The following is a 17,477-nucleotide window of genomic DNA, read 5'->3' as shown; positions in this document are numbered from 1 at the left end:
ACTGCACGTAATGGCAATCCTTAAGGGCTCTTAGGAAATTAGTCTGCTTGTAAGGGCAACGATTAAACGTCTGCAATCAGACCGGGTCTCCATTTAGGCTGAGAAGACTTAATCATTTTTGCTTGTAATCAAGAAATATCAAGTAACTTAATGGAGTTCTCTGCGGCCAATTATTTATTTATGCTGAAGGAATCACGGCTTGACACCGACACGCTAAAATGAGAGGTTCTGCTCGAGTGCTGACATAGTGGACTGTTCTTCCATTAAATCTCTAACCATTAATCAAGAGACGTACCTTAAAACAATAGTATTTTATAACATTTATTTGGAGTGCAGTCTCATATTGTACATCGTGTTTAAACTGGATCCCACTAGCAAACAGAAAACTGTCCACAAGTTTCAGCTCACAGTGATAAAAGAAAACAATATTTATTGATGAAAAGCAGAACCTTATTTTTTTTCACTTTACAGTTGTTGTTTCTCTCATTTGTCTCTTATATTTGGTGATATATTGTGTTTTATAAAGGAGCCCAGGATGTGCTAGACGGAATGGGGAGAGATGGATGAAACGGGGACAAACTGCGGCAGAAACAAACCAAATTATATTTCTTCATTAGTAGAGTCACAAACGAAAAGTCCACTATTATAGTAGAACACCAAACATAAGAAGTTGGATTAATTTGTGTCTAAAATTGCTGTTTCAGTTTGTGCAAGTATGTAGCATTTGTTTATTTCATTCGTTTACAGTTTAAAGTGAACATGCCGCATGTGGACATAAAAGACTTGAATGAGAAGCAGTAGATTGAAGAAAAAGATCTTACGTAGTCTCATATTAAAGCTGCAGCATACAGAGAATTGGACAATTTTGAGTGTTTTACCTGTTTTTTGCTATAAAACAAAACAGAATCAATTAAGAAATGCTAAAACTGAATGTTATATTGTTGTTTTTTGTTTTTAGAAAAACTAGCATTAGCACAGCAACACAGCTAAAAGGCACAGAAAGTAAGAAAAGTAGCGTATTAAAACACAACTCAAGTGTTTGTTTTAAATGTTGTGGGATAGTTTGAAACGAAAATACCACCTGCTGAAACCAAATCTTTTTTCAAAAATGTTAAGTGATCTCCAGTTGGTGGATATTATTTACCGTAGTTTCAGAGTGTTTTCCACCCGACAGTCCGGTAGACTCGGTTCGATTGGGACCAAAACTGCAACATTTGAGCACTGTGTCAAACCAACCAAACCCTTTGAGCAACCAGTTCCCCTCCTCACCTGTGGGGGCGCTGCACCAAGAACCACTGAAGGAGACAACACAAAAACTTCTAAAGACGACACTGCGCACAACTTCCTTCTTCACCAAATAGAAATAAAAATGGAGTGGTGTCAGATTTTAGTTGCTGGAAGATTTCTCTTCTGTTTTTGGCTAAAAACTATTAACCTTTTCACCTGCTAGCACTAAGCCAGGCTAGCTGGTTTGTTTTGGTTCTATTTACAAAGAATACCTTGTGCTGTAGTCCACTTCCTGCTTTTGGAGTGGTCTCCAGTCCACTTGGCGTTCACATATGCATTAGAACTGAACCAGAGTTCACTTCAACTGAACCCCGACCGAGGTTAGGAGGCAGGCCAGAGTTTGGATTTTTGGTTCGTGTCAGAGTTCGATTGCGCATTCACACCTCCCCAAACGAACTGGACTGGGATTAAAGCAAAACAGTTTTATTTTGAAACTGGCTCTAGAGAGAACATTTCACCATGACCTGGCCTATGACCATAACACACAATAATAGCGATTCCCAGTCCATTTCAACATGGCGACGCCCATAAACATTGTTGGCAGCACTTCTTACAAACATAATTTTAAGTTTTATTTTCCATAACCGAACACGACTTTTAATGAGTTAATTTTATAGTTCCAGGTGCTGCATGTAACATTGATTTCAGACAGACTCACTCGAACATGTGAGTTTTGTAAAATAAACATGTCTCCACCTCATCTTACTACTGTTGATGCGAGGAGCGGCCATATTGAAACTCGAAGTTAGCCTTGCAAGTCCTAAGTGGGGGTTGTCGGAGTTCCTCCCAATTTCCCATTGGGAAGTCCCACTTTGGAACGTGTTCCAGTTTCTTTTTTATGACTGAGAAATCAAAGTTTCCCCATTTCCAAGTGCAACTGGAACGCAGCTGCACAACTGGTGTAAATCATCCAGTCTGAGTTTGACCACAAATTCACTGAAGAATCATTTTTAAGGACTAAAACGGCAACAAACCCAAAGTTACAAAACAGTTTTGTTTCTACATCAGTGAGTCAAGAACCGTGACGTGTTTCCTGCTTTACTAGTAGAACATTTTTATCTGCTTTAGCAAGTCAATATATGCATTTGTTCTTATTAGAAAAGTCAATAGTCCACTGATAAATTCAGACATATTTGACACCATTAGCAATATACAAAACAATTATACTCTTAGTCGCCGCAGTCTGAGAAGATACAACACAATTAGTGTGTAATTGTTTTAGTGAGAGATTTTCTTGAAAAGAGAATGTTATTTTATTTCTTTATGGCTGATTAGTTCTTTATTAAGCCCTCAGCGAAAGGCAAAGATAACAGAAAAAGAGCCAGTTTTCTCTTTTCTGGTTTGTACACGGAGAGGAACACTGTAGTGGTTTAATTAAAGACACGGGTTATTTAACACATGTAGCACGCTCACATTTCCACTCCTATTTCTCTCAGTTCTGCTGTCAAACTTCAGTCTAGCCTTTCCTTTACTCGCTCTAGTCATCTCAAATATTATCAATAATTATACACACTCTGCTATATAGCTTCATGCTCACTTTTAGGATGAAGTACCTGGCCTCAGATTTGATTTAAGTTATCTATTTAAATCATAAACATGGTTACAACCAGGCAGTAAATGTGCCGTTCTTAGCTAGTAAGCTAGTTTCCATCAGCAGCCCCAGGAAGATGGTTAGAAAATTTTAAAATAAATAAAATACATGTCACTTGTCACCAACAGAGATGACACTTAGCAATAATACAAAACAAAGTATTGCTTTGTATTATTGCAATAATACAAAGCAAAGCAACTATCAGTTAAAAATCAAGGCCTGCTGTGTTATCGTAGCCTAGCCTAGCCTAGCCTAGCCTAGCCTAGCCCACAAATTCTGCTTCCCAGGACAAGGAGGAGGTTGGACAGCGCTGGACATCGTGATTTTAGGGTGAGTTTGTTTTTAATTTTATTTGACCTAAAACAGAAACTGACCCTTCAATGTTTGTTTTTGCACCTCTGAAGAAATTCTTCTAATGTACAAAACACCCAGCAGAATATTTCGGTCCATAAATAATGCCTATTTTCATTGTACCTTGCGTGTGTGCATGGCCGTTAAGCATTTCGCTTACCGTGTTTGATGTGTACGGTCACCATGGTAACAAGTGGTCACGTTTATCTCAAGAAAAGCAGGCCAAGTCATTTTCCTCAGATTGAACAGCTTGAATAGCTTTCCCAGGCTTGAATAGCTTACATTTAAATTGCATTAATGCAACTTGTTGCAAATAAAGGGGTTGAAGCTCAAACTGGCTTCATGGAAAGTAGTTTTTTTTTTTCTTGTTTTCTTTTTTTTCAATTATTTGTTTACTGAAACCTTTGGCTTTTTCTATTCTCCTTCTGCTGGCTTGGAAAATGTTCCACTGTTATCATCATAGCTGGAAAAATCGATGTCAGTTACTTTTTGTTTTTCAATACAATGGGGCTTTGTCACATGCACGCCTGCTTTTTCACTGTTAAAAACCTTTCAGTCCCCACTGTTTAAATTGTTCCCATTGTTGCCTTTGTGAGGCGTAACCACTTACTGGTTAAAACATCACCTTTATTTGCTTGACTCGAGCAGAAAATTGCTCCGCGCCACTCAACATTTGTTGGGATTGTTTTGTTTTCTGCAGCAATTTGCCTTGAGAGGATCATCTGAGTGTTGATTCCTTCATGTCTGTTTAAACATCTCCATGCTGAGGTTCAAGTCTGCTGTCTCTTTCTGGGACTTAGTTCATAAAATTAGCCGAAATCTGTGAAATATTCAGAGTTTAGTATTCAGGATTAAAGTAAAGTAAAAAAAAAAAAGAAAAAATCATTACGCTGGCTCTGATTTGTTATTTCTGTTCACTTTAGTTTATGGTTTTGGTTGGTTTATTGCATTTAAGGACAATTATTTCCATTGGTTTTAGATGCCAATCGGCTGGAAGGATTATTTCAACCTTCTAACTTTTGTTGTATGATAGCTTTGTAAATTTACACAATAAAATCTCACATTTTTCTGAGGAAAACACTTGGAAATTTCTGAATAATAAAAGTAAAAATTTGTTAGAAAAGACTCCAAAGGTTTGGGATTAATTTCAGACGTTTTCTGGGGAGTAATGTGGAAATTCCTGAGTTTGAAAAAAATCTGAAATTTTCTAGAAAAAAAACTTTAAATGTGTTCAGTTGCAAAGGTTGAAAATTGTCAGCTTTAGAAACACAAAAATGTCCTTGTTTTTTTCTGAAATTTTTGAGCTTAGTCTCCAAATGTCTGAGTTTTTTCTAGAAAAATGTAGACTTTTCAAGCTTTTTATTGTTTTTTTTTCTATCTAATTTGTGACTTTTCATACCTAGAAATGTAACTGTTTTTTTCTAGAAAATGTCCAATGTCTCAAACTCAGAAAATTCCTTGTTTCTTCTAGAAAATTTCTGGGATTAATTTAAAGCATTTCTGAGATTGTTCTTGCAAATATTTCAAACTCAGAAAGGTTCTTGCTTTTTGTAGAAAATTTCAGAGATTAATCTCAAAATTTCTGCGTTTTTCAGAGGATACTTGCGCCTCTTCTTTTTCTTTCTGCTGTATCTCAGTGAGAGGAAATATTCAGCGTTTGTTGTCACTTTGAGCATCTTTTCAGAGCCTGAACCGTTTAATTACTCTGAAGAGCTGATGGCTCTTTTTCTGGGTGTTTGAGAGCGAACGCTAAAATCCTTGATGAAGCTGAAGAATCAGATTCACATCTTGCGTCCTGAACATGTCTTCCTCTGTAATATCTGAGCTCTCAGTTAAATGTGAGTCAGTTTCTGCATCCCAAGCGGTTTTTCCAGGTACGGTGGAGCCGAGCTGGGGAAGGTCAGAGTGCCGCTGTAGGGCGCTGACGGGAACGCCGCAGGCAACGTTGGGGGGCGGAGGGGGGAAAAACTTGGCTTCACAACCTCAAGTCAGATTTAATCTGGGTTCTGGGAACAAGTCACTTGTCACCGGTTGCAGGTGGTGGTAGAAAGGGTGTGAAGCATAAAATTATGAACCTGAGAAGCGAACCTTTAGGCGCTGAAGAAGAAACGACTGAAACAAACTGAGTTTTAGTCTGTTAATCTGCTCATTATCTCACGTATTTATAATTTAACTGAAAACTTATTTCAGTAGTTCCATTCAGACAGTAAGCTAGACATTTGCCTTCAAGTTAATTATTTAGCTAGATAACTTAATGTTTAGTTTGCCAACTAAATATTTAGTTAGAGGCTAATTATTTCCCCATCTAAATTTAAATTTAGCTTGCTAACTATTTAGTTTGAAACTAATTATTGAGTTGGCTAACTTGATATTTATCTCGGGAACAAAATATTAGTTGGAAGCTAAATATGTAGCCTGCTTGCCAATTATTTTTGTTTTAAACTAATTATTTAGCTAGCTAACTTAATAAATAATATCAAACATCTAATTGAAGTTAAATATTTAGCTCGCTAACTGAATGTTTGTTTATTAGGCCCGAGCAGCAAAGCGCTGCGAAGGCCTATTGTATCTGTACTGTTTATTAGGCCCGAGCAGCAAAGCGCTGCGAAGGCCTATTGTTTCTGTACTGTTTATTAGGCCCGAGCAGCAAAGCGCTGCGAAGGCCTATTGTATCCGTACTGTTTATTAGGCCCGAGCAGCAAAGCGCTGCGAAGGCCTATTGTTTTCATACTGTTTCTTCTTATTTTTATTATTCTGCCCCCCTCTTTGAGCGCCTTTTTGGGGGCTTTATCATATTCAAAAACTCACCAAACTTGGCGGAAGTGTCTAGGCGGTTGAAAAATTTCGTATTTTAAGGTCGTCGCAAAAATCGCAAAAAAAATTGCTCAACGCCGGCAACTAGCAATTTTCAACAGACCCATTGCTATTCACTTACTTCATCGTAGAGACTTGAAATTCGGTACAGTTGTAGAGCTCACTCAGACGCTCAGAATTTACAAGTAATGTCATAGTGCAAGTATCGCAGGAAGTCGGCCATTTTGGATTGAAGGTCCATTTTGGGCCCTGTTGTGGCCGTTTACAGCCTTTGCATTTGATCGAACTCCTCCTAGGGATTTTGATTGATCGGCTTCAAACTCGGTCAGTCTGATCATAAGGCATGTCTGATTTAAAGTTATCAAATTGGTGACTGTATGAGCTTGCTGAAGGGGGGTTACCAGGGGTCAAAGTTCACCTACTCGCCATGAAACACGAAACTCTTATATATCCTGCACAGAAACTCACAGAGACACCAAACGTTCAGTGATTGATCATCAATAGGTGTCCTAAAATACCCTGTGGCGAAATTATGACATCGCTTAGGCCACGCCCCCTGAGAACAGGAAGTGTCATGTTTTACTGTGAACGGTCGCTATCTTAGCCCTTTGACCTAATCAACATGAAACTGTGTCCAGAGACAGAAGACATGTTGGTGTGTTGTGGATCCAAGCCCTGACCGGCTGCGATGAAGCAGCTGGGTGTGGCGGCGTGGCGAAGTGACCTGTAACGCCGATGCCATACGTTTGCTTCTAGATTCCACATGTTTCGACCGAGCTGCACCAAACTTGGCCTGACTCATCCTGGTGTGATGCCTGACAATGCTATGTCATCATATTATGACATCATCTAAGCCCCGCCCCCTCAGAATGAATTAGAGAGATCTTCTGTGTAATTACATAATAAACAGTCCATGTTCGTTGTTTGTAGGGCAATGCTGCCCTCTGCTGCCCACTGAAATAGTTTCATTATTTCAGTAATTCGACACCAGAGGGCAGCATTGCCCTACGGAATGACAGTTCAATGTTGAATTAAAGAGGAAAAAATTAAATAATTTGTAATTCTAACACAAAAACTCACAGAGACACCAAAGTTTGAGTTATTGATCATCCTCTTGTGTAGAATAATATCCAATGGTCAAATGATGACATCACGTAGGCCACGCCCTCTGACAACAGGAAGTCTTGTATTTTACTGTGAACGGTCGATAGCTTCTGCACCAAACTTTGCACGAGTGACCCTGGTGGGATCCTTGACGACCCTATGTCATCATATTATGATGTCATCTAAGCCCCGCCCCCTCAGAAAAGGAAGTGCTATTTTTTTAACTTGTAAAGTTCCATTTATGGCTCTCTTGACCTAATCAAGGTGATTCTGTGTTGGATGACAGATAGGAAGTTGGTCTCACTTGTTTTAAAGTGCCAAGAGTTTTCAATGGCGGCAACGCCGTTGGCATACGTTTGCCTCTAGATTCCACATGTTTTGACCGAGCTGCACCAAACTTGGCATGAGTGATTCTGGTGGGATTCCTGACGATCCTACGTCATCATATTATGACGTCATCTAAGCCCCGCCCCCTCGGAACAGGAAGTGCCATTTTTTTCCTTGGAAAGCTCTGTTTATGGCTCTCTTGACCTAATCAAGATGATTCGGATGATAAACTCTGTCAATGCTCGCTGCTGGCTGAACCGTGTGGGCGTGGCCAAATGGCGAATATCAGTCCCTCGCCATATACATACGTTTGGCTCTAAATCACACATGGATCATCCGATTGATGCCAAACTGGATATATACGACCTTTGTTCACCTCCAAAGAGCCCAACGAGGTTGAAATGTAATTTGACTCCACTGCGCCCCCTAAGTTAATACATGGGCTGCATCTCCTCGATGCATCGACCGATCTGCACCAGATTTTTTGACAGTCGTCGGGGAGCGCCGCCGAACGCATTAACTCGTATCGCCCGGTGGACGGGCGGGGGAAATGCGCGACAGCTTCTGCGGCGGCTAGCGGGCGGCGGTGCTGGAAACTGCGGCAGAGCTTCCGCGGTGGGGAGCGGGCTGCGGCTCTGGAAACCGAGCGAGAGCTTCTGCGGTGGCCGGAACCCCCGCGGTGGCCAATAGGCCGGAGCGGCGCTTGCTGCGAGGGCCGCCCGAGGCTGCTTGCAGCTTTAATTATTATTATTATTATTCTGCCCCCCTCTTCGCGCGCCCTTTTGGGGGCTTTATCATATTCAAAAACTCACCAAACTTGGCGGTCGCGACTAGAAAAATTAAAAATTTTGAATTTTAAGGTTGTCGCAAAAATCGCAAAAAAAATTGCTCAACGCCGGCAACTAGCAATTTTCTGTTGACACAATGGTATGAGCGTACTTCATCGTAGAGACATGAAATTTGGTAGACTTGTAGAGCTCCCCAAAAGACTCAGAAGTTAAATTTAATGTTATTAGCCAACTATCACAGGAAGTCGGCCATTTTGTCTTGAACGTCCATTTTTTACCTCGATTTTGACGTTTACAGCCTTTGTATTTGATCGAACTCCTCCTAGGGATTTCGATTGATCGACTTCAAACTTGGTCAGTCTGATCAGAAGGCATGTTTGATTTAAAGTTATCAAATTGGTGAGTTTTGGAGTATGTTGAAGGGGGGTTAGCAGGGGTCAAAGTTCACCTACTCGCCATGAAACACGAAACTCTTATATTTCCTATATAAAAACACATAGAGGGACCAAACGTTCAGTGATTGATTGTCATAAGATGTCCTAAAATACCCTGTGGTGAAATGATGACATCACGTAGGCCACGCCCTCTGACAACAGGAAGTCTTGTATTTTACTGTGAACGGTCGATAGCTTCTGCACCAAACTTTGCACGAGTGACCCTGGTGGGATCCTTGACGACCCTATGTCATCATATTATGATGTCATCTAAGCCCCGCCCCCTCAGAAAAGGAAGTGCTATTTTTTTAACTTGTAAAGTTCCATTTATGGCTCTCTTGACCTAATCAAGGTGATTCTGTGTTGGATGACAGATAGGAAGTTGGTCTCACTTGTTTTAAAGTGCCAAGAGTTTTCAATGGCGGCAACGCCGTTGGCATACGTTTGCCTCTAGATTCCACATGTTTTGACCGAGCTGCACCAAACTTGGCATGAGTGATTCTGGTGGGATTCCTGACGATCCTACGTCATCATATTATGACGTCATCTAAGCCCCGCCCCCTCGGAACAGGAAGTGCCATTTTTTTCCTTGGAAAGCTCTGTTTATGGCTCTCTTGACCTAATCAAGATGATTCGGATGATAAACTCTGTCAATGCTCGCTGCTGGCTGAACCGTGTGGGCGTGGCCAAATGGCGAATATCAGTCCCTCGCCATATACATACGTTTGGCTCTAAATCACACATGGATCATCCGATTGATGCCAAACTGGATATATACGACCTTTGTTCACCTCCAAAGAGCCCAACGAGGTTGAAATGTAATTTGACTCCACTGCGCCCCCTAAGTTAATACATGGGCTGCATCTCCTCGATGCATCGACCGATCTGCACCAGATTTTTTGACAGTCGTCGGGGAGCGCCGCCGAACGCATTAACTCGTATCGCCCGGTGGACGGGCGGGGGAAATGCGCGACAGCTTCTGCGGCGGCTAGCGGGCGGCGGTGCTGGAAACTGCGGCAGAGCTTCCGCGGTGGGGAGCGGGCTGTGGCTCTGGAAACCGAGCGAGAGCTTCTGCGGTGGCCGGAACCCCCGCGGTGGCCAATAGGCCGGAGCGGCGCTTGCTGCGAGGGCCGCCCGAGGCTGCTTGCAGCTTTAATTTATTTTGAGATTCTAAATGAGATCCTGTGTTTTTGTTTGAATGCAGTTAAAGTGTTGTTCAGTCTCCTATTTGTTTCATTTTATGAAAATGTAAATATATTTCAAACCCCGGTTTACACTTCAGTCCTTCTTCAGTACTTAGCCCCATTCCTCTTCAGCACCCTACGGTGGACAGATGTGGAAACATAACATTTTAGCTTCTGTTTTAATGACAAAGCGTTGGCTTGAGATTCAGATGGAATAAAAAAAAATGTTTCCCAGCAGAAAGTTGAGCTGCTCATCATTTAATCAAGCACCATATGTTCCTTTTGTTTACTCATTATGTGATTGATAGCTTTTACCTGCAGTGCTCAAAAAACTCCGTCCCAATGAGATAATTAGCCGCTCTGCAAATGATTGTAATTTGAGCTGAACATTACTAATTGGTGTCACTAAATGTAAAGATTTTAATTAGCCCCGGCGTAATTGAGCATTTTTGAATGATCCGGGCCTTTTCTGTCTTATTGACACCCAGCAGAAAACATGAGAACTCTGAATATCCTGGTAATGGATCTTATTAAGCATGTCCTCCAGACCAAGGTGAATTAATCAAAGCAGACTTGATTTATACAAGCCGCCCCTTCCGTCTCTCCCTCCATCCCTCTTCCCTTCTCCCCGTGCGTTTCTGGCTCTCTCTCGCGCCGAGCTGGCTGGGGATTCATTTGTCTTGCTGATTAATGATGAGAACCATATCCTCCACAACACCAGTAAATTAAAAGAGATTGGGGACGGAGAGAAAGAACATCAAGGTCCATTCATCCCAATCAAATTTCACAGTGGCTCCGATTCATTCTGGGCTTTATTTGTATTGTCTGCTGTACAAACGAAGAGGAGACGGGCTGAGGCATGCTGGGACTTCTTTGGGTTACGATCAGAAAACCTGGAGTCTGAGTCATCATCACAGGAAATGGGTCTGAACTGTTGATGAATATCGGAAAAACAAAGTTTACGATATTTGGTAGCAGCTGATGCACAATTACATGTTGAATAAATTAAGTTTCGGGTATTCTGAGCATTTCCGTTACAAATGTGCTCAAATCTGTGTCCATGTTCCACTAATGTCATAAAAACACAATATTGTAGTTCCATTAAATACGCAGATACACAGTTAAAGTCACAAGTTTGTAAGTCATTAAAAATCATCCTCCTCCTACTTCCTGTCATCTTCTTCATCATTTCTTGCAGTAGTTACATCCGGCTTTTCATCACTTGACTCGTGTGATGCGAAAAAATGGTTTCCATTGCAGTGTTTTTCAAAATACGCCAAAACATTTTATCAAAAGACAAATTTTTTAGAAATAAGCATGTTTCCATTTACCAAACGTATTTCTGTAATTTCAATTTTATGGTCAATGAAAGCACAGCTACTGGTGAACATTTCTCATTGAAATCTCATATAATCTATATAAAAGTTAAAATATCCCAAACTATTTTGGTTTGTAATAATGTAAAGGAATTGCTCATTTAGTATATTTAGTGAAATTCACTGATAGTTCCATATCTGGCATATTGTGTGGAAATTGAAGGAAGTTCCTCTAAAACATTTATAGATTATATTTTTCTTTTACGGAAGACAGCTTCTGGTCGTAATTTAATATTTATAACAGTATTTTACTTTTTTTTTTACTGAACAGATTTGTAAAAAGAGAAAGCAAATGCAACTTGAAAGGAACTGAGATTTTTAAAACAAGTTCAGCATGGTGACAATGGAAAGATGCATTTCAATTAAAGCTGTCAGTTTATGGAATAATATTGACAGTTAAAACCATCTGTGACGATGAATCAGTAACGCATTGAACAAGCTGATGTTCTGTTGTGTATCTTTTGTTATTCGTGATTTTGAAATATGTTTGTAAAAGTGAGTCGAGGCCCAAAATCCGGGTTTAGTCATGAATCTTCAGAGTCACATAAAGACAGTTACAAAATCAGCCTTCTATCGCCTGAAGAACGTTTAAATCACTGAACGGCTTGGCACCACAATACATTAAAGATCTGCTGTTGTTGGGTCAATCGTCCAGAACCCTCAGGTCTTCTGGTTCTGGTTCTGGTCTGCTCTGCATCAGAACCAAAACCGAACATGGAGAAGCAGCATTCAGCTTCTATGCACCACAAATCTGGAGCAGACTTTCAGAAAACCGCAAAACAGCCGAAACGCTGAGTTCCTTTAAATCAAAAATAAAACCCAACCTACTTAGAGCTGCTTTGTATTCATAATACCTGGAGTATTGATTAATATATTTGATATTGACGGTGATATTTGACTACATTTAATCTTTATCTCTTGTTTTCACAATTGGTGACTCTGTGAAGTTTTTGTCATGCAGCAATGCAACTTTGAGTTGCTAATAAAGTTGACCTCATGGTTTCATCAACTACAGCAAAGTCCTAAAGCAGCAAAATGGCCCAGAGCATCACTCTACCACCACCATGCTTGACTGTAGGGATGATGTTCTGGTTCTGAACGATGCCTTAACGAGAGTTGAGTCGTCAAACATAAAACATTCCTCTACAAAAGATCAACTTCTGATCAAGGCCGTGTTAAAACATTTCAAGGAAACGAGTGTTTCTGGAGGCAACAAGCCAGAAACGAGTCTGAACTTTCTCATATCCCCGCAAATCCATCACAGATCATCAAAGACTGAGATGTACAGTCAATAAACAAAGTGCTGAAACACGATTCATGTAGAATAAATGAGGCATACCTCTCTTCTTCAGAAGTTGCATCCCTCTGATTTATTAATGCTCGTCTCCAAGGCAACAGCGTTAAAGTAAACCAGTCTGACCATCACCGGCCTGGATGTCTCGTTTGTACATAATCTTAAACCGTCACACGCTTTTAGCTGCTTCAGTCGAGCTTTAAAAATCATCCAGGGTAGAATATTTTCTCCACTTTTTTTCCACAGATCTTTAGCAGCATAGATGCAAATTGATCAGACGATTGTTAAGAAGTACAGATTACTACACCGCAACTGCTGCTGCTGCAAAACTCACAAGAGAAATTGCACATGGAAGAGGAGCACATTTTTAAAAAATCTTTCTTTTTAGAAACAACTACAGTGGTAGAATATAACTGACTGGTTAATGATAAATGCACATTTCTAACTGCTTGTAGTTTTTAGGACGAATAACTCCTAAGATAACCAGAGTAAAGACAAAATGCCATTCTTCAGGTGATGGAAGGCCGACTTTGTGACTGTCTTTATGTGTCTCTGAAGGTTCAGGTCAGAGGTCGTCCTGATCAATAGTTTCCAGCTGTAATAACTGAAGCTGTGCGTTAGATTTATAACTCTAGATTTATAACTCTAGATCGTTCCTCTTTAGGTCCAACAATAATAACTTGAGTTTTGTTTTTGTTCAGCTGGAGAAAGTTTTGGCACATCCAGACATTTATGTATTTTAAGCATCTATTCAGTGACTGGATGTTCAGAGTCCCCTGGTGACATCATAATGTAGAGCTGTGTCGTTATGGTAGCTAATCTTACAACTTGTTATAACCTAATATAAATAAATATGAGGGGGTCCGGGGATTGAACCTTGGGGTACCCCACACTAGACTTCTGTCCGCTCCAATGAGAAGCTACCTATTGGCAAAAAGAAATCCCTTTGTTCGATTGGGAACCAAAACATTTGTAACAACTTATGTTACAAATGTAATTTTACATTTAAATGCCTCTACATTTTTGTTTCCATTTGGTATAGAAGGAAGATGCGCTCAGTGTCTTCAGAGGTTTTTGGTTTGAGAGAAAGAGAACCACAGCAGCTGGAGGAGGAACAGATGCTGAAGTTTTGGTAGATCTAATTGGGTTTCCTCTCCTTTCAACTCGTTAATCAAAATATTTTATATTTCCCTGCAGTTCAACAATCATTCCGCATTCATTTTTATTTCGTTTTGCTCTGGATCGGGAAGGATGAAACTCAGATTTCGCCTTTGATGACAGAACGAAATCCGATTGTAATAAATTAGAAGTTTAATTGTGTTTATCAACTTTAAATGCAGTGAAGACATGCAGTATTAAAGCGGAGGTGTGACTGACTCCGCCGCTGCTGCAGATCAGATTTGTTTATCTGTTTGCTCTTACTCCCTTCACTTTAATCTGATGGTGATAGTGGCTCTGAAACATCCTCTGCACCTTCATCTCTCCTCCAGCTCCTCTTCACGGTACGCAAGATTAAACTCGGCTGCTGCGCTCGAATCAGCCAGTTCATCCATTCAGGCTGAATTTATCTGTGAACCAGTTCGTTTCTTCAGAGCCTCAGAGTAACTATAATGTGCATAATAATTCCTTTCCACTGGTAATCTAGCGTCTCTGACTGCACATAAGTTACAGGTTTTGTTAGAATGGAGCAGCTCTCTTTGTTTATAGCCTGCCGTTGTGTTATTGTACCAGTTTCTTGTGGTTTTAAAGCTCCAAAGTGGCAGCTCTCATGTTTATTTCTCTCCCCGCTGAATCTTATTACTGCAGCTGCTGCAACAAACCATTTCCCAACATTAGGAATCAATAAGCCCTCATCTAATCGCTCGTGTCGGATGTTCTGGCCGCCGACACTCGGGGAGACTGTGCGCCGTGCGGACAGTAAATCCAGGTTGTTCTGGAACTCAAACAGGCCCTAAATTTTTCAATTATCCCCCACAGCGTCTGGCGGCTTCCCAAAAAGCATCTCAGGCGGAAATGGAGCGAGGGTGGGAGGACCGTCTCCCGAATTACTGCTGTTTGAGAATCAGCTTCGGTTTTATCCGTTTCTCTGTGAGGGGTTTATTTCTTCCTGGTCTTCCCATTGGCTGGTGGGTCCGACTGTGAATGATTTTTGCTTTTGTTTCTAATGACTTAAAAGCACCTGGTATGGTGGCAGAAAATATAAAAAGCAAGAAAAAAAGATTTCATTTGTGGAAGCAATCATTTCAAGGCATGAAGAGAAATTCGTTAAATGTGTCAAAAGTTGTGGAAAATGAATATTGAGTTGATCAAAACACATCAGTAGATACGTCTCCATTGACCATGTAACTGCACAGTTTGACGTTTTGGAAATAATTTCTGCAATTTTCAAAAAACGTTTATTTTTCAATAAAAAGTTGGTTTATTTCACAAAGCTGCAATGGAAACCCTTTTTTTGCATCACGCAAGATACATGATCAATAACAGGATGTTGCTATTGGTGGAAACACAGAAGAAGAAGACAGGAAGTAGCATCGGGATGGTGAAGCGTCATGTTTTTTAATGGCTTAGCGCGTGGACAAACTTACTCACGTGTGATTTTAATTGAGTTTTTTAATAATATAAACAAAGTTTTGCACACATTTGTATTGGAGATGCAACTTCTTTCAGCCATTTCTATGTTTAACTTCAAGATTATTTTTAAAGGTAAACTTTATAAATTGGTTCTTGCAGGTTTTACCTTTATGTTTCTGTGCAAGCTTTGACATTTCTGTGTAAAATTGGTTTAATTCTGCAATATTTGGTGTAAAACCAACTTCGTGTTGCAATTTTTGGGGTGAACGATGCCGTTGAATTTCCCTATCTGCCTCTAGTTTGGGTACAAAAGCATCTCAATAAGACAGACGCCCCCTGGTGGCGAGTCAGGAGTTTGAATAGTTAGCATGACGATCCTTTATCGATGCCGTTTCTTAGCTTTGCACATGTGGACACAAGTATGGTGATGAGATACTGCAAAAGTAAACAAACTTACACAAAAAATGTTGAAATTTACACAGAAGCACAATGATCGAAAACAAAGCAACCTGTTAGGACAGTTTACATGCAAAAAGAAAGAGTTGATTTGACGTCGAGTCACTGAAACACTGAACAGTATTTACTCCAAATTATTTGCAAAAATTTTGGTCTATTCGCAGATTTTGTCAGAGCTTATCTAAAGTAGTCTAAAAAAATTAATGCACTTTGCTTAAACTGTTAAACTACCAAAGTTCTAAATATATATGCAGATGTATATTCACTGTTTTGGATCTGTGTTCTCAGAGAAATTTTGACCATTTTTCAACCATTTTCTGTCCATTTCAGCCAAATAAAAGGGAAAAGTAACATTTCATCATGTAAGTAACTCAGCCAAACGATGAACAATCTCTGAAAACAGCAGCGCTGTAGGAAATCCGCCATTTTGGATGCAGTAGGATAGTGTTTACTCTGTTTCACTTCATCTTGTTCCATGTCTCTGCTCCCAGCCACACCGTTCCCGCTCCGTGAACATCTCTGGACGGGCATCATGCAGAGTTTGTGTTGCCGTGGAAACATGTCATCAAACTTTACAAAAAAAAAACAAAAACAGAGGCGTGGATGTCGTCGGAGCCAGGAACGTGAATGTGCCGCTCTCGGAGCTCAGCAGTTCTGGCTTCCTTCAGCAGCAGAACACACACCATGCGCTGTTCTGCCAACTGCAACCCCAGGCAAGATAATAAGAAAGCTCGCAGACATTTTGTCAATATTTCTGCCTTGGCTTGGAGAACGGTCTGCCTGGCCCGACACTTTCTCAGAGATATGATGCAGATTTATTTATTTTTTTTTTTGGTGGGGGTTTGCCAGGAAGAAAGAGTAAACGAAGAGGCAACAAGGGGGGAAAGAGGAGTTTGCAAATGCAAAGCAGTTCATTAAAATCAAACACAAAGCATCTATCAGTGGGGAGGGATGCAGCTAATCAGCGCTGGTGGTTCGTCCAGCATCGTAAAAACAGAGAACGGAAGAGACGGTTGCGCTGCTGGGCTGTGATCCTGGGAGCGTCGGAGTCGGTTGATGCTGGAAGATGATTGATTTTCCACAAGGATGCTTTGAGACGCTGCTCTTCGGCCGCCGTCTGATTAGCATTTGCAGCATTATTCATGTCATGAATATACGAGGAGGCAGAGAAGGAGTAAATACTGACATGCATCCAGGGGCGTATGAATATTAAATGGAGCACACGAGGGTTCGCATGGCTCCAAGGCTCATGTTCAGGTCTGGTCAGGTTTTGCACAGGCAGAGCTTCAAAGACAGGACACCAAGAAACAGCTACTTTACCTCTCTGTTCATTCAGTTGGCTTTATTACAACTGTTGCAGATAAATATCAACACAAGGAGGTAAGTTTATTACTATTTTAAATCCACAGAGACGTTAAGAAGTGTTTCGCCTCTCTCAGCTATCACTCAACCTTCAGACAACATACCCTGGACATTAAACGTTCGGAAATGCTTTTAGCCAACATCAGAGCAGGATTGTAAAATTATGAGTACAAGATTTTATTTTTGCTTTATTAATTTTAATCAGTTAATTACATAATCTTAACAAAATTTAATGCGTTTTTTTTGTTTTGTTTTTTTTTACATACAAGAAAAGCCGGAACCTTTGAATTTGCGTGTTTCTGGGAAGCTCATCAATCTGACGCACAAGCAACATCCAAACAATAAAACTGGTTCTCTTGGCCCCATTCAGGTTCATTTCTGCTTCAAAAATCAAAAAGTGAATCGGTATGATAGCACTTTGCAGCAATCTGATGTTTGGATAATATATTAAAAACAGTAAATATCTTTGTTGTTGAGCTAATATGTCTATTTAGTCAATAATTTAATAGCAAAAACGTTTATTGAAATGAAAACTGAC

This window comes from Xiphophorus couchianus, chromosome 11 (assembly GCF_001444195.1).
Source record: "Xiphophorus couchianus chromosome 11, X_couchianus-1.0, whole genome shotgun sequence".
Lineage (NCBI taxonomy): Eukaryota > Metazoa > Chordata > Actinopteri > Cyprinodontiformes > Poeciliidae > Xiphophorus > Xiphophorus couchianus.
Note: the sequence above shows the minus strand (reverse complement) of the source record.